Here is a 14,386-nt window from a genome sequence, read left to right as displayed (position 1 = left end):
ATAAAAAAGTGTATTCATGAGAAAATGTTTGTTAAATATCTTTGGCCAATGAAACAGATATAAATAGTAAGAAGGGTGATGTATTAGGAATTCATTAACACTCTTCCTAAAGTTGGGATTTATTTGAAGTCGAACACTCAATAAGTGTGTGAGTAGATTGATTGATTTTCTGTTTTGAAGGTGACCATAATGAACTTTTCTCATTCATATTAATTTTTGAAGGACAAAAGGCCTGTTTCTGCCTCTCTGAAAGAGGAAATATGCTTCCATTTTCTGAAGTCAGTTTCTAACAAGTGTATTCATCTGATATGACTTCTTGGTAAGCTGAGTGTGCATATGTCTGTGTCTGTCCCCACCATAAGCACAATATCTAAATAGGGAAAAGCATAGTTCTGGCAAAAGCTAGTAAAACATGAAAAAAAAAATAACAGTCTAATGTAACATATTTTCCCCAAGTCAAATATACATAGATATATATACGTGTATATACATATATATATATATACATGTATATACATGTGTGTATATATATAGAGAGAGAGAGAGGAAGAGAGAGAGAGAGTACTGCCAAAAATAAAGAACACAAAATTCAAAGTATCAATATATAAGCACTTGAGTTGATGTTAATGCTGCTCTATGCTGCAGGGGTAAGGAGAGGTAGATTTAGCAAGCTTAGATAAAGTTCATTTCAGTCACTCAGGCTCAGTTGTTCAGGCTCAGTTGTGTCTGACTCTTTGTGACCCCATGGACTGCAGCACACCAGGCTTCCCTGTCCATCACCAACTCCCAGAAGCTACTAAAACTCATGTCCATCGAGTCGGTGATGCCATCCAACCATCTCATCCTCTCTTGTCCCCTTCTCCTCCCACCTTCAATCTTTCACAGCCTCAGGGTCTTTTCCAATGAGTCAGTTCTTTGCATCAGTGGCCAGAGTATTGGAGTTTCAGCTTCAGCATCAGTTCTTCAAGTGAATATTCAGGACTGATTTCCCTTAGGATTGACTGTTTGGATCTCCTTGCAGTCCAAAGGACTCTCAGGAGTCTTCTTAAACACCATAGTTCAAAAGCATCAATTCTTCAGCATCCAGCTTTGTTTATAGTCCAGTCTCACATCCATACATGACTACTAGAAAATCCATAGCTTTGACTAGATGGATCTTTATTGGTAAAGTAATGTCTCTGTTTTTTAATATGCTGTTTAGGTTGGTCATAGCTTTTCTTCCAAGGAACAAGTGTCTTTGAATTTCATGGCTTCAATCACTACTTTCCATGATTTTGGAGCCCCCCAAAATAGTCTGTCACTGTTCCCATTATTTCCCCATCTATTTGCCATGAAGTGATGGAACCAGATTCCATAATCATAGTTTTCTGAATGCTGAGTTTTATGCCAACTTTTTCACTCTCCTCTTTCACTTTCATCAAGAGGCTCTTTAGTTCTTCTTCACTTTCTGTCATAAGGGTGGTGTCGTCTGCATATCTGAGATTATTGATATTTCTCCTGGCAATCTTGATTCCAGCTTATGCTTCATCCAGTCCAGCATTTCACATAATATACTCTGCATATAAGTTAAATAAGCAAGGTGACAATATACAGCCTTGACATACTCCTTTCCCAATTTAGAACCAGTCTATTGTTCCATATCAAGTTTTAACTGTTGCTTCTTGACCTGCATATAGACTTCTCAGGAGGCAGGTCAGGTGGTCTGGTGTTCTCATCTCTTTCATAACAAAGAGATAAACAGAGGCTTGAGTTTTTATTCTCAGGCAATGAAAAAGGCAGGGTATATGGAGTAGTCATAGCATGACTAAGTGTAACTGAAACCCTGTATAAAGTTTGGAGCATCAGGTAGCTGTGAAAACACCGGTGGCCATAATAAATCACTGTATGTACACACATATTCCAACAAAGAAAGAAACAAGAGTAACTAAACAAGCGTGGTCTCTGGGTAGTGATTGACTGGCAGAACAAGTGTGAAATTATCTTGGAGATGCATTGCATAGTTTAGGATACAAGGAATTATCTCAAGGAAATGGAGACACTATGGAAAAAAAGATTTGGTTGCAGAAGGAAAGGAAATAGAAATTTTGGAAGTGAAAATGTTACCCAGTGGATAGGAATGCAAATGGAAATGTTTACAAAGAGACCCGAATCATATTAAGAAGCAATTATAAAAGTGAATGAATGATATGAGGAAATGACTGATGTTGCAGCATAAATATAAGTAAATATATAAATAGAAATAAATCCACAATCTGTGGACTGGAAAGTGATATTGCCTTCTGTAAAAATTACAGAATAGTCATAAAAAAGTGAGTGTTAGTCACTCAGTCCTGTCTGACTTTTGCAACCCCATGGACTGTAGCTCCCCAGGCTACTCTGTCCATAAGATTCTCCAGGCAAGAATGCTGGAGAGGGTAGCCATGTCCTTCTCCAGGGAGAATAATCATAGAACTTCTACAAATCATTAAGGAAGAGTTGAACGATGAAAATAGGAGGAGAATATGAACGGGAAATTCAGAGGGGAAAGCCAGGTGGACAATAGATTTTTTAAAATGTATGCAACCTTAATAGTAATCAAATTAATTAATATGAAATTTCATACCTCCCAGATCAATACCACTAAGACTGCGAACAATAAGTTTGGCAAGGCAGCAAACAGGGAGCCATAAATCTTAAATTACCACAATGCCTTTAGAGAGCAATTAGGCAGTACTTTACTGTCAAGTGTCTGCTTGTACGTGGGTGTCTGTGTGTGTGTGTGTGTGTGTGTGTGTGTGTGTGTGTGTGTGTGCAGAAAACTATTTTCAGGTATATTTTTTGTGATACATTGACTAATACATACAAACTAAACTGGACGCTTGGTAAGGAGCTGCCTCCCCTTGACTATTTTTTAAGGTAGGCATGTCCCTTTAAAATGCTTTTTGGTAATAACCATAATTGCTGGAAAGAAGTAATTGCATAACTGGGGTTCTCATTTTAGAACTGAGTCTACCTATATATACTGCAAAATTAAAGCACTCTTAATGAGAAATCTTAGTAAATTCCCCTGACTATATGCATTATCTCAAACCCCAAAATCATTTAGTTTAACAAATACATCAATGGACATTGTTTTGGAAACATTCATGCAAATAAAGACTGTAGAATTTTGTATTCAGTGCCATCCCAAATAATCAAATTCACATTTGCCTTCCCACTAGAGTATGCTTCTCTCTATATACTAGTTCTTTCATTGTCTCATCTGGAAGAGGAGTACATTTCCTTTCTCTTTTCAAATGTTAACCTTGACTTCTGTCATTTGGATTCCAAGATGAAGAAACATTATAGACAGTTCCTAAACTTTGTTTCTTTCAATTATCTGAAAGAATAAAAAAGAACATTGCCGGGAGAAATATCAATAATCTCAGATATGCAGATGACACCACCCTTATGGCAGAAAGTGAAGAGGAACTAAAAGCCTCTTGATGAAAGTGAAAGAGGAGAGTGAAAAAGTTGGCTTAAAGCTCAACATTCAGAAAATGAAGATCATGGCATCTGGTCCCATCACTCCATAGATGGAGAAACAGTGGAAACAGTGTCAGACTTTATTTTGGGGGGCTCGAAAATCACTGCAGATGGTGACTGCAGCCATGAAATTAAAAGACACTTACTCCTTGGAAGAACAGTTATGACCAACCTAGATAGCATATTCAAAAGCAGAGACATTACTTTGCCGACTAAGGTCCGTCTAGTCAAGGCTATGGTTTTTGCTGTGGTCATGTATGGATGTGAGAGTTGGACTGTGGAGAAGGCTGAGCACCAAAGAATTGATGCTTTTGAACTGTGGTGTTGGAGAAGACTCTTGAGAGTCCCTTGGACTGCAAGGAGATCCAACCAGTCCATTCTGAAGGAGGTCAACCCTGGGATTTCTTTGGAAGGAATGATGCTAAAGCTGAAGCTCCAGTACTTTGGTCACCTCATGCGAAGAGTTGACTCATTGGAAAAGACTCTGATACTGGGAGGGATTAGGGGCAGGAGGAGAAGGGGACAACCAAGGATGAGATGGCTGGATGGCATCACGGACTCGATGGACATGAGTCTGAGTGAACTCCAGGAGCTGGTGATGGACAGAGAGGCCTGGCGTGCTGCAATTCATGAGGTTGCAAAGAGTCAGACACGACTGAGTGACTGAACTGAACTGAACTGAAAGAAGAACATAAATTGCACTTATATTGATTAATTTGAGAAACTGTTCTGTTTCTTTCATTTATATCTCTTCCATACTAGGGAGGTTCTAATTTTAAAGATGACTGGAGTTTTACTGAAATGCAATATAAGACTGAGCCAACAACATCAAAAATGCTGTTATATTTGGTATTTAGAGTTTAGATGAATTTTAAAATTTCTCAACTCTGTGAACATCTCTGAGTGGTCCAGACTGTGGAGTGCACATAAGTAAGTGATTACTGGCTATCTTCCTCTTTTGATTCCACCTCATCTCATTAGGGTCACCTCTTACTCCCTTCTCCCTCTTCTCTTCTCCATGTAATTCTGTGAACCTCTCTGGGTGTCCCTCACTGTGGAGAAACTTTTTATCTTTAACCTAGATGTTTCATCAATGTGCTGTACAGATGGAGAAGTCTTGAGACTCCTGTAAAAATAAGACTGAAAACCAGAAGCAGAGGGTTAAGTCCAAATCCTGAGAACAACAGAGAACTCCTGACTCCAGGGAACATTAATCGACAGGAGCTCATCAAATGCCTCCATGACCCACCTCCCAGAATATTGGAAATAAAAGCAAAAATAAACAAATGGGACCTAATTAAAATTAAAAGCTTCTGCACAACAAAGGATACTATAAGCAAGGTGAAAAGACAGCCTTCAGAATGGGAGAAAATAATAGCAAATGAAGCAACTGACAAACAACTAATCTCAAAAATATACAAGCAACTCCTGCAGCTCAATTCCAGAAAAATAACTGACCCAATCAAAAAGTGGGCCAAAGAACTAAAGAGACATTTCTCCAAAGAAGACATACAGATGGCTAAGAAACACATGAAAAGATGCTCAACATCACTCATTATCAGAAAAATGCAAATCAAAACCACAGTGAGGTACCATTTCATGCCACTCAGAATGGCTGTGATCCAAAAGTCCACAAGCAATAAATGCTACAGAGGGTGTGGAAAAAAGGGAACCCTCTTACACTGTTGGTGGGAATGCAAACTAGTACAGCCACTATGGAGAACAGCGTGGAGATTCCTTAAAAAACTGGAAATAGAACTGCCATATGACCCAGCAATCCCACTGCTGGGCATACACAGCAAGGAAACCAGAATTGAAAGAGACACGTGTACCCCAGTGTTCATCGCAACACTGTTTATAATAGCCAGGACATGGAAGCCACCTAGATGTCCATCAGCAGATGAGTGGATAAGAAAGCTGTGGTACATATACACAATGGAGTATTACTCAGCCATTAAAAAGAATACATTTGAATCAGTTCTAATGAGGTGGATGAAACTGGAGCCTATTATACAGAGTTAAGTAAGCCAGAAAGAAAAACACCAATACAGTATCAGTTCAGTTCAGTTCAGTTCAGTCGCTCAGTCGTGTCCGACTTTTTGCGACCCCATGAATTGCAGCATGCCAGGCCTCCCTGTTCATCACCAACTCCTGGAGTTCACCCAGACTCATGTCCATCGAGTCAGTGATGCCATCCAGCCATCTCATCCTCAGTCGTCCCCTTTTCCTCCTGCCCCCGGTTCCCTCCCAGCGTCAAAGTCTTTTCCAATGAGTCAACTCTTCACATGAGGTGGCCAAAGTACTGGAGTTTCAGCTTTAGCATCATTCCTTCCAAAGAAATCGCAGGGCTGATCTCCTTCAGAATGGACTGGTTGGATCTCCTTGCAGTCCAAGGGACTCTCAAGAGTCTTCTCCAACACCACAGTTCAAAAGCATCAATTCTTCAGCCCTCAGCCTTCTTCACAGTCCAACTCTCACGCATATATATGGAATTTAGAAAGATGGTAATGATAACCCTGTATGCGAGACAGCAAAAGAGACACAGATTTATAGAACAATCTTTTGGACTCTGTGGGAGAGGGAGAGGGTGGGATGATTTGGGAGAATGGCATTGAAACATGTATAATATCATATAAGAAACAAATCACCAGTCCAGGTTCGATGCAGGATACAGGATGCTTGGGGCTGGTGCACTGGGATGACCCAGAGGGATGGTACGGGGAGGGAGGTGGGAGGGGGTTTCAGGATGGGGAACACGTGTACACCCATGGTGGATTCATGTTGATGTATGGCAAAACCAACACAATATTGTAAAGTAATTAGCATCCAATTAAAATAAATAAATTTAAATAAAATTTAAAAATACAAATAAATAAATAAAATTTCTCTAAGTAGAACTTAAAATACCTAGTCCCATTTTGGGTCAGGTTAAAGCGGCAGAGACTTCATTGCAAACTGTATTTGAGGGTCTGGCAGGATGCAGGTACTCTGCAGTATTTAAACTGGATTACTCATATTTTTGGAGATTCAGAAAGACTTTTATGTGCTATGAGGGCATGAAAAATATTGAAGGAGTCAACTTTTTAAATCCTTCCCTACCATATTTGCTCTTTTCTAAAGCTGATCTGTTGTAGAGCAAGCCTGGAGCTGAAGTATCTTACAGGTTCTCTTACTTAATTTTTTTTCAGTTATCCCTTTTGCCCACCCTGAATTTCAATAATATATCTTAGCAAGATATATATAAGACACAAATCAATATGTAGGTACCTGGTGGGGACCTCTTCATTCAAGACATGGACAAAACACAGTATGACTTCATACCTTTCTGTGTCTTATACCTATGTCAGTTAAAGCTAATCTATGGCATTAGAAACAATGTCTGGGTTCACAGTTGGGATGTGCTAAACTAGATGTATTTTACAGCAGTGATGACAATCTACATTTAACGGTCTCATCTCTTCCATCCCCCAACATGGTAAAAGAATGCAGAGTTTCTAGGAGAATACCCTGAGGGCAAATGGGAAAGCTTCAGTGAGAAATAGGACTTGTCCAGTCTATCTGCTTATACCTTTCAAAATTACATCTGTCTAAATTTTATTTTTTAATTAGAATTTTTATTATATAAATTTCAGGAATGCAGCATTATCATTGAGCTTCTCTATACACTACAAAGTGATCACAGTCACAAGTCTAGTTGCCAGCCAGTACCGTAAAGCTGACTCCTTTTACCCATTTTTCTCCACACCCCAACCCGCTTCTACTCTGGTAGCCACTAATCTGTTCTCTGTATATCTATGAGTTTGTATTTGTTTTGTTTTTCTTTTTTTTAGAATCCACATATGAGAGAAATATGGTATTTGTCTTCCTCCATCTGACTCACTTCACTTAGTATAATAGTTTCAAGGTCCATCCATGTTACTACAAATGGCAGAGTTTCATTTTTTTATGGTTAAGTAGTATCCCATATATGTATATACACACACTTATGGAAGTAATGCTGCAATGAACATAAGGGTACATGTATTTGCATTAGTGTTTACATGTTCCATGCATACATATCCAGAAGTGGAATACCTGGGTCATACAGTAGGTTTATTCTTAATTTGTTTTTAGGAATCTCTATACTGTCTAGTCAAGGCTATGGTTTTTCCTGTGGTAATGTATGGATGTGAGAGTTGGACTCTGAAGAAGGCTGAACGCTGAAGAATTGATGCTTTTGAACTGTGGTGTTGGAGAAGACTCTTGAGAGTCCCTTGGACTGCAAGGAGATCCAACCAGTCCATTCTGAAGGAGATCAGCCCTGGGATTTCTTTGGAAGGACTGATGCTAAAGCTAAAACTCCAGTACTTAGGCCACTTCATGAGAAGAGTTGACTCATTGGAAAAAAACTCTGATGCTGGGAGGGATTGGGGGCAGGAGAAGAAGGGGACCACCAAGGATGAGATGGCTGGATGGCATCACTGACTCGATGGATGTGAGTCTGAGTGAACTCCGTGAGATGGTGATGAACAGGGAGGCCTGGCGTGCTGCAGTTCATGGGGTCACAGAGTCGGACATGACTGAGCGACTGAACTGAACTGAACTGAACCAACAGTGTATAAAAGAACTCCATTTTCTCCACATCCTCTCCATTATTTGTCAGTTTTGTCTTTTTAGTAAAAGCTCTTCTAACAAATATGAGGTGATATTTCATTGTTGTATTGATTCGTATTTTCCTTATTAGTGATGTTGTACATCTTCGTTTGTGCTGGTTGGCCATCTGTATGTCTTCTTTGGAAAAACAATCTATCTAGAAATTCTGCCCATTTTAAATTGAGTTGTTTCTTTTGTTGTTGTTGAGTTGCTTGAGCTCTTCATATATTTTGAATATTTGCCCCTTATTGAATATATTAACATGATTTATAAAAATCTTCTGCCTTTCAATAGGTTGACTTTTCTTTTGATAGCTGTTTCCCTTGCTGTACAGAAGCTTTTACAGTCTAATGTAGTCTGATTTATTTTCACTCTTTTCCTTTGCTTTTGGAGCCTGTTCCACATAAATAGCACCAAGGTGTCAGTGAGATTACTGCCTATGTTTTCTTATAAGAATTTTATGACTTCAGGTTTTACACTCACGTCTCTAATCAATTTTGAGTTACTTTTTGTGTGTGATGTAAGAGAGTGGTCTAGTTTCATTATTTTGCATGTGGCTGTCTCGTTTTCCAACACCAGAAAAAATAATCTCCTCTTATTTTGAAGAGGCTATTCTTTCTCCAGTGTGTATTTTTGCTCCATTGTCATAAATTGTCCGTATATGTTTACGTTCATTTTCACTTTTATGGATGCAAGCATTGAGAAATATAGTGCACAGATAAGTAAAGAGTATAAGTGCTCTTAAATGGCAGCCCACTCCAGCATTCTCGCCTGGAGAATCTCATGGACAGAAGAGTCTGGCAGGCTACAGTCCATGGGGTTGCAAAGAGTCAGACACAACTGAGCGTCTGAGCAGGAGTGGCATAATTGCTCTAAGTAGGACCTTTAGGAAATGATGAATAGCTATGATGTTAACTTCCATGTTTGTCTTATTTCAATTTCAGGGGAAATTTTTTATTATTTTATGAAACTGATAGAGAAGGAAAAAAGTGAAAAAAAAGAACCAAGACTAAGAATGTTAAGAAGAGAAACCATTCCTACAGACTTTTATACTTTGCTGTTGTTTAGTCCTGAAGTTGTGCCCAAAAGAACACCATGGACTGTAGTCTGCCAGACTTCTCTGTCTATGGGATTTCCCAAGCAGGAGTACTGCAGTGAGTTGCTATTTCCTTCTGACTTTAATATTTTAAAAAGCTACATGGTTGTATTTGATAATTTAAATGAAATGACTTAATTCTTCAAAAAATATTAAGTAACTTTAGACAAGCAGTAACTATATAAATCTGTGACTCTGTTAGTAGAAGTAATTGTAAGCTTCCCATTCCTAGTTTACTAAGTATTTTAAAATCATGAATTAATGTTGAACTTCATTAATGCAGTGATTGTCTGCTACTTATTGACCAAACATAAAATGGTAGCCGAATGACAATAAAGCCTGCCTATGCTCTATATGTACCAGCCTCTTGGACACAGAGGAAAAGGGGAAAGGGAAAATGGAGACTGGGTCTAGAGAGGAAAATTTTTACAGTTTAAGATTAAATAAAAAATGTAGGGCCTCCCTAGTGGTCCAGTGGCTAAGAATCTGCCCACCAATGCCAGGGACATGAGTTCGATTCCTAGTCTGGGAAGATCCCACATGCTGTGGGGCAGTGAAGCCCATGCACCACAGCCCCTGAGCAGTGCTCTCGAGCCTGTGAGCTGCAGTTATTGAGCCCACATGTCCTAGAGCCTGCACTGTCACTAGAGAAGCTGTCTCAATGAGAAGCCCAAGAACTGCAACAAAGGGTCGCCCCTGCTCACCACAGCTAGAGAAAGCCCTCAGCAATGAAGACCCAGCACAGTCAAAAGTAAAGAAGTGAAAATAAGTAAATCTTTCAAAAGAGAGACTTTTAAAAATACAGCAACTAAAAAATGAAGTGCAATAGCCAAATCATGACGATTGTAGAAAAATAGAGAAGCCAATCAAAATTAAACAGCTAAAACAAAACAAACTCATATTCTCACAATTAGAGTTAACCATCATGTTTAGTTTGGTGAAGAATATTTAAGGATAAGAAAGCTTAATCACTAGAATATTTTCTATTCAAGTGTCCTGTGACAGATCCAAAGAATAATTACTATGGTATAATATTTGTATTGAACTATCTATGTGATGTGTTCTTTAATCAGCAAGAGATATCTTTGAAGCAATAGATAGCATTATTCTCACTAGAGAATAATGTTTGCATCAGCATAATTAGGGCTTTCTTAATGGCTCAGATGGTAAAGAATCAAACCCAGACCTGGGTTTGATTCCTGGGTTGGGAAGATCCCCTGAAGAAGGGAATGACTAACAACTCCAGTATTCTTGCCTGGCGAATCCCATGGACAGAGGAGCCTGGTGGGCTACAGTCCGTAGGGTTGCAAAGAGTTGGACACGACTGAGTGACTAACTGGAGAAGGAAATGGCAACCCACTCCAGTACTCTTGGCTGGAACACTTTCACTTTTCACTTTCAGCCTAGTTAAATGTGTTCTATAGTATTTTTAAATATGAATGCCAAAATAATCATTTTAATCAATGAATGCATATATACACACGCACATATATGCATATGTGTATATATATGTATACACACACACACATACCCACTCATATGTATGGATGGACCATTTTGCTTGTTTCTAGTTAACTTCCAAAAACATTAAGGTGAAACACTGCTTAGAAATAATCCAAGGACTCAACTGCTTCCTCCAGCTGTTGCGGTGTTTGCATTTTCTTTTTTAAAGATTTCCTTGAAGAATTAGAGCTAATACAACAGTTGAAGCAAGAGAGCTGCCTGGGTGACCAGGGCTCTTCCACTTAGACGCAGCATGCTTGATCCTGTTCTTATGCAGACACTAGTGGGAGCTTTGCCTGTGTACCAAGCAGAGGAGCATATTTTCAAATTATTGTGAAGAGTTTCAGGGTTGTATGACAAGATAAAGTGGTATCAAGTTGTTTATTGCAGAATGCCCTCTCCAGGGTTTTAGCCAAAGTCTTCACACTTCAGGTAGCTTCTCCAGCTTGCCAAGAGAGGAGGAATTTCCCCCAGCTGGGTGCTGCCTTTTCATGGTTGCTGCTGACTGAAAAATAATGTTTAGTTTTATAACTTCTCTCCTCAGTATTATATCCCTATGTCTTTTTGATTTTTCTTCACCCCTCTTGAATTTAAATGGAATCAGATCTCTGTTAAACACTTTCATTCTTTTATAAAGTATATCTTTGATATAAAACATGGTGATAATATTGTTAAGAGTAAATTAGCATAATGTTTAATTCAAATTTTCCTTGTTCTTACATCTCTTCATTTTACGTGTTCCTTTTCTGTCTGCTTTCTCCTCTCCGTCCAATGTCTACCTACTGAAGGGCATGTTCAGTCAGCCAGAGGGGAGGTTTAAATGGGTACTTGGTAGCTTAAAGACTCAGTTTCAGAGCTGACCTTTCCTCTGTTTCCACTCTTCCAGAATCATGCCAGTCTGATTAAATTAAGTGAAGATACTTTTTAAGACCAACTCAGAAAATCAACAGTGAAATACAAAGTTTCTCATAATATTAATATCAAAGTTATTGGAGGTATTGCTTCTCTTCCACATTCTCTAACTGAGAAAAGGATTACCAGTATCTGTGAGGGATGACAGGAAGTGGCCTAGACTCACTGGATGAGGAAAGCTGTTATACGGATATGATGTAATATGCTTGGGTAGGTGACAGTTGGTATCCTATGATATTCCACATCAGACCATGCAAGAAAATAAGTTTTCAGAAGGAAGCATTTGTATGATCTGACACCTTTGCTTATCAAGATTATTCATTACCTCTCTATTATAAAATTTTCAACATTCCCATGTCCACTTCTAAGAATGCCCTTTGGCATTTATTTATTAAATTAAGCTAAACAAAAATATTTTAATTTTTCAAGTTGAGATTTTTGCCTCTCTTTGAATAATAGGAGATACATTGGGATTGTTCAATATAAGGGTTGGAGAACATTTAAAGTCCTAAATTTCAATATATTTATTTTACTTTTAAGTGATTTACTGAAAATATATATTCGTACTTCAAGCTCAGCATTGGGCTAGACACTTTTGGTTTAAATTTATACTTCTCTAATAATGATGAGGTGGAATATATTATCATGTAGTTTGTCATTCACACACTATCTTTAGTGAAGTCTCTATTTAAATCTTTTGCTTATTTTTTAAAGTCGGTTGTATGTTTTCTTAATACTGAGTTTTGAAATTCTTTAAAAATTCTGGAGGTGAGTCCTAATTAGATTTTACAACTTTTTTTTTTTTACCAGACTGTGGGTTGTCTTTTTATTTCTGTAACAGTGTCTTTCAAAGAGCAGACGTTTTAAATTTGGTAGAGTCAATTTTGTCAGTTTGTTCTCTTAAGGATCATGCTTTTAGTGTAGTATCCAAAAAATTTTGTTTTGTTGGTTACATATGTCCAACTTTTTGCGATCCCATGCACTATGGCCTGCCAGGCTCCTCTCTCTGTGGGATGTCCCAGGTGAGAATACTGTGATTTTCTGTAGTGTCTTTCCCAGTTTGTTCTCCATGCCTTCCCGCACCCTGCATTTTGCTTCTGGCAGTTCTTTACCACTGAACTACCAGGGAAGTGTAGCTTGCCCCTGCTTTTCAGCTGTCCTCAATTATTATTTTTCTTTTGGGAGAGTGTTTCTGCTGATTTTTTAAATTTTTTTACAGAATGGTCAATAAAAAAAGGAAAAAAGAAATGGACTCTCTTAGTTGTTAAGTGTCATGTGAATGTTTGTGTGTATCCTAAGTATTTCAGACAACATAGTTCAAATATGAATAGCATATCTCATTATTTATGTTTTAGTTATTGATTGATTGAAGTGGTGAAGAATACTAAAGTCGCTAGCAAAACTTAGCTGAGTAAATGTTTTACATGTTTAGTAAAAGATATATTAATCTCATCACAGGGGAGCTTTTACAACTAACCATGGAGTTGTAAAATGAGCTGTAAAATGGATTTGATTTTGGAATATTACAAGCTGTGTCATTATGGCTAAGATTAACTATATAGCCTGATAAAGGTCTATTGCAGTGATGTCACACATGGGAAGCTGTTTGATAATTACAGCTGACTTACTGGAATTTAAAGGGCAGGAAAAAGGGCACCTTTGAGTAATTATCAGTAATAGAAAGACATATGATTTGTGCAAGGTAATAGAGAATAATGATTTCACAATGATAGACGATAGAAAGGGTTAAGTCCTAAGCAAGTTAGAAGCTTTAACGGTGGAATAAAGTTATAATTTCTTTTGGTCCAGTTGAGTGATCATCTAGAGCCTGTATCAGTTAAACAATTTTACTCCAGTGCTCTCTACAAAATGGGATACTCTACCCTAATGATGGAACGTGCAAACTTTAAGTTTGCATTGCATTGTAGGTCTTTGAGATTTAGGTCTTCCTTGTTGATTTTCATTTTACTTACTGAAGGGTGAATGTATGTATTAAACTCCAACAATAATCAAATCTGTATGTCTTTTCTGCTGGCATTTTCTTCTGTTCAAGCACTGTTTATAATGTTTATGAAAGTGAAGGTGAAGTCACTCAGTCGTATCCGACTCCTAGCGACCCCATGGACTATAGCCTACCAGGCTCCTCCCTCCATGGGATTCTCCAGGCAAGAGTACTGGAGTGGAGTGCCATTGCCTTCTCCAGGGGTCTTCCCAACCCAGGGATCGAACCCAGGCCTCCTGAATTTCAGACAGACGCTTTAACCTCTGAGCCACCAGGGAAGCGGTGATATATTAAGTTTCCCAGGCTACTGTAGGCCACATAAAGCATGGCAGATTGAATTCACTAAATTGTATTTTCAGAACTGACTAGGAATACCATCTCTACTCTTGACCCTCAGTATACTGCTTAGATTTTTTAATCCATAAAATAATATTACTAAACCCAGTGGTTTTCCTGGCAAAAATCTAGATTAATGACCTCCTTCACTTGGAGGGGGGTCAAAGACAAACTTTGTCAAAGACAAACTAAGGAGTGATCATTAGTATGTACTCTTTTTCACTCACTTGAAGATCAGGAACTGGCAAAGCTAACTCTTGGAATAGTGATTACCTCTGGGAGAGCACAAGCTATTGACCTGGAAGAGGCACACAGAGACTTCTATGTTAGAACATTTCTACATCTTGATGTGGAAGTTGATTTAGTATGTGCAAAAATGTATTTACCTATGCCGACACAAT

General features: G+C 38.3%; 1 non-coding gene across 1 annotated transcript; it reads right to left on the bottom strand.

The window, feature by feature from the left end:
* Positions 1-13,855: 13,855 nt before the first annotated feature.
* Positions 13,856-13,927, bottom strand: TRNAF-GAA (transfer RNA phenylalanine (anticodon GAA)). The gene has a single exon. It is a non-coding gene; the product is annotated as a tRNA-Phe (tRNA).
* Between the last annotated feature and the right edge of the window lie 459 nt (positions 13,928-14,386).

The sequence above is a fragment of the Ovis aries genome, chromosome 6, assembly GCF_016772045.2.
Source record: "Ovis aries strain OAR_USU_Benz2616 breed Rambouillet chromosome 6, ARS-UI_Ramb_v3.0, whole genome shotgun sequence".
Taxonomy (NCBI): domain Eukaryota; kingdom Metazoa; phylum Chordata; class Mammalia; order Artiodactyla; family Bovidae; genus Ovis; species Ovis aries.
The sequence above is the reverse complement of the archived record's forward strand: the minus strand, read 5'-3'. Positions and strand labels throughout refer to the sequence as shown.